Consider the following 8,465-nt stretch of genomic DNA (forward strand, 5'->3'; position numbering starts at 1 on the left):
GAACAGGGTCTCAGGTAGCTCATCACTGCAGGAGTTCTGCGGACATCAATGGAGGAAGCTCAGCACTAGAAGATATGTTAGGTGTCTGTCCTCCAGGAATGTTACTAAACATAACCCCTCCCCTGAACCTTCTACCCCCTTTGATGAACAGAAGACCTTCCTGCACTCCTTTGGCTCTCCTCTGAGGTCCCCGTTGTTCTCACCTCCACACCCAGAGAGAGGATTATGTCTTCTAGTCTAGCTTTTTTGTACTTGTGGGAAAAGTCATCTCCTTAATCTTGCCAATTTAACTTTCTTCCTGTATTATTTTACACTTAACATGTCCTCCTCAAAGTAAAGATCTTGTTCATAGAAAAACCATTTCCCTCATAAAGAGACATCACCCTTTTGCTGCCCTATGGACATACGATATCCCAACTACTTTTTATGCCTCTGGAGTTCTTTGGGAGTATGGTTTTCTCACTGCAAGTATTTGCTGCCCTTCAGTGGGGTCTTGTCTAATGGCAAAAGGTGAAAGAAACCTAGTTGAAGCAAAATACCTGGAGTTCGAGGCTTGCAAGTAAGGAAGTGCAATCATGAAGTGTGATTGGATTAAAATTTTATGTCTTTTGGCCCTTGTACCCCCTAGATAAGCCTTGTAAGAATATTTCTGGTTTCCTGAATTTTTGGGGGGTGGGGGAGAGGGTGGGAATTGTATTACTTTTTTTGAGTGTCATCTTTGGAAAACCAGAAGTTCCCCCATGTAATGGAAGGTGCCCCACCGTATTTTCAGCAACCAAGACTCACTGGGACAGACAGTCACCCATCAATCAGCAGGCTTGAGAATGCAACAAGTTTATTATTATAACCATGTAGTCCCAGATAATATTTGTCAAAATCCATATTATCAACCAAAAATTTAAACACACTCCATGACTCAGCATACTTCCATTAATGAAAACACATGATATCAAGAGAAAATAAAATTCAGAGCAGAAAATAATAGGATCACCAAAAGGTTAAAACGTTTTGGATAAGAGGTCCAAGATAGTAGCGAATACTCTAAAACTCTAGTGATTCAATTAATTTTACTCAAATGGAGTTTGTAGACTGTGCTGGAAAAGAGTAAGAAGCACAGCAAGACAAGGTGACTAAGGAGAAATGTAAAACTCACATTAGTTCTCTTCAATAAATCAGTTAGGAGAAGTCAAACCAAATAAGGTGCCAGAAAAATATTACCAGCTTTTATCATGCCTACCCAAGAATTATTCATCTGACTACATAATTAAGACTAGAAAAAGCCTGTGACAGATGTTAAAATAAAGGCAAGCAAATGTAATTACTGAAAGTGCAAAAATATGTGAGAGCAAAAGGATTGCATAACGTGTGAATATTGGCAAGAAATGGAACACAATGATACTAGTTCAGTTTTACTGAGTGCTTACTATGTGGGAAGCACTGTATTAAGTGCTTGTAGTGGTTTGGGTTGACTTCCCAATGGAATTGCACTCCAAACGGTCAGCTAAAGTCTCGTATAATGATCATTTTCCCCAGTATCGGGAATTAGATTAAGAAGGGGCATATGCTCCTATTCTCATTGGTGATGGGAGAGTATATTAGTTTCCTTTGGCTGCCATAAAAAATTACCACAAAGTTGATTGCTTAAAAAGAGAAATTTATTATCTCACAGTTCTGAAGGCTGGAAGTCAGAAACAAAGGTGTCAGCAGAGGTATACTACTTAGAAGAGTCTAGTGGAGAATCCATTCATTGCCTCTTCCAGTTTCAGGAAGAGCTTGGTGGCTCCAGGTGTTCCTTGGCCTGTGACCATATCACTCCAACCTCTACTTCTATGGTCGCATTGCCTCCTACTTTTCTCTGTGTCTTCTGCACTGTCTGTGTTATAAGACTATGTGTGATTGCAATTAGGCCCAGGAGGATAATCCAGGCTTAATCTCCCTCTCTGCCAAGGCCCTTGGTCCAATTAGGGTAACAGTAACCCTTTTATCATGTCAGTAATAGTCACAGGATCCAAGAATGAGGATGTGGAAATACCATTTTGGGGGCAACCCCCTAACCTACGACAGGAGGCATGTCTTCTGATGACTGCATCAAAAAGTCTGTTAACAATAGGCCTAGGAAGGACAGTAAGTTCTCTCTCTGAGTATTATGTGTGGTATTATATCTGCATCTGCTACAAAAATCCAGAGACCATAAGGGAAATTAGTGCTGGGATGAAGCCACCACATGTAGGACTAATGAAGCCCTACTATCCTATTCCTGTAGATTCCCTATCTCTGAAGTCTTTCTAATGAAAGATAGCCCTTTTCATTTTTTGAGTATATTAGTGCCTGAGATTCTTTTAATTATTAGCACCAAAGTCTTTTTCACTGATGATGTTCAAATATCTCACGATCATCTAAAACCCCTGAGAAAATATAATTGCCATTTTGTAGACGATGAAACTATGTGTTGTTGATGCTGACCAGCAGGGAGAGTTTATCAGTGATAGGTCTTAGGATAATTAGTGAATTGGCACAGATGACACATCACTAAATAGAAGGCATCCTACCAATGAGTTTTCTCAAGCTTACTTTTATGTCCCTGTTCCTTAGGCTGTAGATAAAAGGATTCATCATTTGAGGGATCACAATGTACATCACTGAGGCTACTGCAGTCTTCTTGGGAGAGAGTGCAAATGCAGAACTGAGGTACACACCAACAGATGTCCCATAAAATAAAGAAACAACGGAGAGGTGAGACCCACAGGTGGAAAAAGCTTTATGCTTTCCATCAGCTGATGGCATTCTTAAAACGGAGGAGATAATTCGAGTGTAAGAGAATATGATCCCAGAGAGAGGAATACCACCCAATATGCAAGCCACAAAATATATCAGGATGTTATTGATGAGGGTACTGGAACAGGCGAGCTTGAGGACCTGAGCAAGTTCACAGAAGAACTGAGGGATTTCAAGATTTGTGCAAAAGGACAGCTGCAAAACCATCAGACTGTGGATCAGCGCATCCACCATACTGATGAACAAAGAAAGTAGAACTAGCAGGCTGCAGAAGCAGGGGTTCATGATGACTGTGTACTTCAGTGGGTGACAAACGGCCACATAGCGATCATAGGCCATAGCTGCAAGAAGAAAATTTTCAAAACCGCAAAAAACCTGGACAAAGAAAATCTGATTGAGGCAGCCTGTATAAGTGACGCTCTGACTCTGCGTCTTGATATTCACTAGCATCTTTGGGATGGTAGTTGTACTTAAACAGATGTCAGTAATGGACAGATTGGAGACAAAGAAGTACATAGGAGTGTGCAGGTGGAAGTCAGAGCTGACAGTCAGGATAATGAGCAGATTTCCAAGGACAGTGACCAGGTACATGGTCAGGAATAGGCTAAAGAGGAGAAGCTGCAGCTCTGGATCTTCTGTCAGTCCCAGGAGAAGAAATTTTGAAACACTTGTTTGGTTTCTGGATTCCATATTGTTGATGAGTCTGATGGAATGACTGGGCAACAAGACAATCAAATGTGTGATCACTGGACCAACAGCAGCAGGAGCAGCTTCACCAGAGGCAAACATTATCTTGGGGAAGGAAGAAGAGGAATGGAGGGGGATACAAAAGTGGTACCTTCTGTATGCATATTACTTGGTTATTCAAAAAAAAAAAAAAAAAAGACCTGAAGCTAATCTAGCAGAATGTCAACATTAATTTATTCTGGAAGGCGGGGGGATGGTTATTTTCTTATTACACTATCTGTGCTTTTATGATCATTTTAAATATTTAGTAATTTTATAAATAGAAATAGACTTAGAAAGCAGCCTGATGAGTCAATCGGGGTCTCCACCTCCTTCCCCAGAGATCAGAAAGGGCAGTGGAGATAATACAAAGATGTACCAAGAATCAGGAAGATAAGATGGAGCTGACAAACCCTCCTCTGCCATTACTACCACAAGATCGCAAGTAAGTGTCAAGAGAATTTTGTAACAGTCCTCCTGTTTGACAAAGGTTAGGCTTCCGCTCAACAGGAAAATCATCCTTGCAGTTGTAGAGACAGAGCAAGAGACTAGCAGAACGAGAACTCTTTGATATTGGTGCAAAGTTATAAGGAAACCTGGCAAGAAAAAGACAGACAAACAAGATTCCCATGGAAGACTTGGTTCCAGTCATTTCCTGCATGTACTCTCTTCACATGCATCATTCTCCTGGATGCCCTTTTCAAACACTAACTTTCCAAATATTAACTAGGGGACTTTAGGTTACCTGGCTGGCTGAGGAATGATACCTGACATCTGTTCTGGATGCCGAAGACAGAAGATATGTCCTCAGGAAGGACAGAGAGTCTGAGTGAAGCATTAGACTCCCGGGCAAAAAGGGTCATCTCTGGGAAGAGAGTCATGTGTCCTTATAGGGGAAGAACTCTAAAGTGAGATGTTCCAGGCAGCCTATTTGGAGTCTCTCTATCCCTGGAGGCTCAATATCCAAAGCTCCTCATTAGCCCAACACACTTAATGTCATTCTGATTGCAGGCCAGTAAAAATCCTAGAAGACCAAGACTTTAGAAGGTGGAGTTCAGGATTGTTGATTCCCTGTGAGACCAGCTTCATGCCATTCACCTCGCTCCACCTGTTGGTGCTCACCTCCATGTCACATATGTTGTATACGTGGACCCGTCATCATTTTCCAATTGGATTCCAATCTTTTCTTCTTAGGTACAACAAAGGACATCTCTATCTAATCAATGGTATCAGGAAACCCAAATTCAATATTAGGTGTGTTAAGTACAGTATATATGTGTGAATATGAAAATATATTTATACATATAGCTAATATAATGTAAAAGTGCAAACTCAGCAATGTTTCTTCTAAGAATAATGACTGTTTCCTGAAACTTAGCCTATCTTTTGTATATATTAAAAGGATATTCTAGCCTATTCCCTGATCAGTTTTGCCCCTGATCAATATAAGTAGATCTAGATCTGTTACTCCCTATTTAGAGTTCTATAACAACCTTTTCCAGCTTCCTTACATTATTTTAGCATACATTTTTCTTCATAATAGGAGGCCGTGGATTGAAATCATGTCTTTTGATTTTTAATAGAGTTGTGAGAAATTATAATGTGACATGCACATTAGTATGTGATTTATCCATATTCAGTAAATTTTGTAAGATTTTAACCAAAATTTAACAGATGAAGATTGTGTTTTAAGTGAATATTCACTTAAAAACTTGCCATTTTTTTAATTCAATATTTTCACATGTTTATGAATTTCTTTTACTACTATTTCTATAGGTAAAGAAATTTAATCTATAGTTATTTGATATATTAAAATCGACTTGAGATAAGCTGGCATTGTAATCTTACCCTTTGCCATCTTAACTTCATTCACTTCAAATATATGCAATAATAGATAAAATATAATAAGATATACCTGGGCTCAGATAGTAGGCATGGCCAAGGTGGCAGAGTAGTCAGATGCCTCCAGTGGTCCCTCTTACTGCAAAGACCTGAAAAAACAAGTGATTCGATTATATATATGACAAGCTAGGAACCCTGAATATCAAAGGCAAAGTTAAGAAATCGGACTGAGTGACAAGGGGATGGAGAGACAGTGCAGAAGCAGCGAGAAGCTGTCAGACCTAACTCTGTGGGGTGCAGCCCCAATTCCCTAGCAAGACCCCTGGGGGTCCAAGCCAGCATGCACATCCCACACAAGACTTCGGAATCTGAGATATAAGAGCATTCTCAGAACAAGACAAGTGATTTTGTCTAATTTACAGTGCAGGTCTAATACCTCCTCCTTTTGAAAGAACTCTCTCCCATCTATCTGATCCCTCCTCCCTTTGCTCCAGCCAGCTTCAGTGACAGTTGATTTCCCTGGACCTGAGTTATGTCTTGCTGCACTCCCTGAGCCATTCACCTGGCCTGGGAGAAGGAACAAATTAACAAAAGGGGGAAAAATAATCTGCTGGCTTCCCTAATCTGAAAACTTAGAGCAGAAGTAGCTCCTGTCCAGGCACAAGCAGTCCACAGATTTTGAATGTCTTTCACCCCTGCATGGACCCAGGTGGCCCCAGTACAGCAGAAAGGATCCTGCAAACATATTTCAAGGGTGAATGTCCTTGAGGTCTGACTGTAACTGTTTCAGCTGTGCAGTGGAGAGGCTGGTTTTTGATGCATGACACAGCTCTGCATATTAAACAGGGTCCTCACCTACTCACAGCAGGGACCTAAGGACTGGTGGCTCCACCCACACCACCAAGTCACTTGTGACAGGGGTCCATGAATAAGTGGTGCCTCTCAGTTCTTACAGTTCAAATCATTGGGTGCCTATGGTATGGCTGCAGAGCCCACCAACCAGTGCACTCTACAGAACAGAGACTAGACTTTCTCAAAGAAACTGGGAGGAAGGTTGTCAGGCCCCTGCCTTCAACAGAGTGTGACCCCCTGCTGCAACCAGAAACCTGTGCATACACCAATCACCACTGCTCCACTAAGATCGTAGGTCAGGAGGCGGGCCGAGATGGCAGGATAGACAGATCCTTCCAGTGAGCCCTCTCACAACAAAGACCAAAAAAAGAAAAAGTGAAACAAGTATAGTTATGACAAGCTAGGAGCCCTGAACATCAAAGGCAAGGTTAGAAAATGAACTGAGGGGAAGGGGGAGAAAAAGACCGTTCAGAAGTAGAGAGGAATCACTGGACCTGAAACACTGAAAGCCCTCAGGCACCATCCCCAGGAGCGGCTCTGGCAGGCTTGTACTAGCATTCAGCCACAGTTTCCTCAGGGAGAAGCATCCAGCCACACAGCCTACTCACACCTCCAGAACCAGAGAAGAACTGAGCTCTCGGCAAAAGCTAAGTACTAAGTACTTGGGTATATTTTACCGCACCCCTGCCACCAAGCCAACTCCAGTGGTTGTTGATTTACCTGGGCCTGAGATAGGCCCTGTTGAGCACCTATAGCCATTCTCCAGGCCCTGGAGAAGGAATAAACTCACAATTAGGGGAGAAGACAAGTTGCCAGCTCCACTAACATGGGAAGTTCAGGACAGAAGCAGCTCCTGTCCAGGCATAAACGGTGCATGGACTTTGAGTACCTTTCCTGTCTGCATGTACCTGTGTGGCCCGTTTCAGGAGAATAAGCCCTTGCTGGCAGACTACAACTGTTTCAGCTGTGCGGTGGAGAGTTGGGTGTTTGGTGTTTGGCATTGCTTTTCCTATTAAACAGCGTTCTGACATACCCACATCAGGGGCCTAAGGACTGGTGGCTCCACTCAGGGCACCCAGACACCCACAACAGGGGTCCAAGAATAACTGGTACCTCCCTGTCCTTACAACCAAAAACACTGGGTGCCCATGGTCCATCTGCAGAACCAACCCACCTGTACACTCTAGGGAACAGGGACATGTTTTCCTCAGAGACACTTTGGGGATGATTCTCAGCCCCCTGGCTTGTTCAGAGCATGACCCCCTGCTGCAACCAGATACTGGTACCTACACCAATCACCCCTGCCCTCTAACACTGTAGGCAGAGCCTGTACCACACACTTGATAAGCAGCTACCTGGACACCTGAACTGAATTCATACAATAAAAGTGAATGGACCCCTAGACTGATATACCTGATAAGAGCTCTAGCTATCTGGGAACAAGACGTCAGAGCCCCAAAGGTGAAAATAATCAAGCTAGCTCACTCAGGCAACACATTGGGCAGATCAAAACAAAACAAAGCAAGAAGCTATGATACAGTAAGCAAACAGAAAATAAACTAATACAATAACTTATAAATGGCTCAGAGACAACAGTTAGTATCAAGTCACAGACCATGATTGCCTCAACAAGCTCTCAAAACAAAGAGTCAAGGGATCTTCTAGATGAAAGTGCATTCCTGGAATTACCAGAGGCAGAATACAAAAGATTAATATACAGAACCCTTCAAGACATCAGGAAAGAAATGAGGCAATATGCAGAACAAGCCAAGGAACACACAGATAAAGCAGCTAAAGAAATTAAAAAGATTATTCAGGAACATAATGAAACATGTAATAAGCTGGAAAAATCCATAGACAGACAACAATCAGAAATTCAGTAGATTAACAATAAAATTAGAGAAGTAGACAACTCAACAGAAAGTCAGAGAAGCAGATTTGAGAAAGTGGAAGACAGAATTTGTGAACTTTGAAGATAAAGCACTTGGCACCAATATATTTGAAGAAAAATCAGATAAAAGAATTTTTAAAAAATGAAAAAACTTTAGAATCATGTGTGACTCTATCAAGAGAAATAACCTACAAGTGATTGGAGTATGAGAACAGGGAGGGATAACAGAAAATACAGAGAGAGTTGTTGAAGATTTGTTGGCAGAAAACTTCCCTGATATCATGAAAGATGAGATGATATCTATCCAAGATGCTCATTGAACTCCACATAAGGTAGGTGTTAAAAGAAAGTCACCAAGACATATTATAATCAAACTTGC

General features: G+C 41.7%; 1 pseudogene; it reads right to left on the reverse strand.

Annotated features, from left to right (window-relative positions):
• Positions 1 to 1,463: 1,463 nt before the first annotated feature.
• LOC100667566 (olfactory receptor 7G2-like) lies at positions 1,464 to 3,499 on the reverse strand (annotated as a pseudogene).
• Between the last annotated feature and the right edge of the window lie 4,966 nt (positions 3,500 to 8,465).

The sequence above is a fragment of the Loxodonta africana genome, chromosome 3 (genome assembly GCF_030014295.1).
Source record: "Loxodonta africana isolate mLoxAfr1 chromosome 3, mLoxAfr1.hap2, whole genome shotgun sequence".
Taxonomy (NCBI): Eukaryota; Metazoa; Chordata; class Mammalia; order Proboscidea; family Elephantidae; genus Loxodonta; species Loxodonta africana.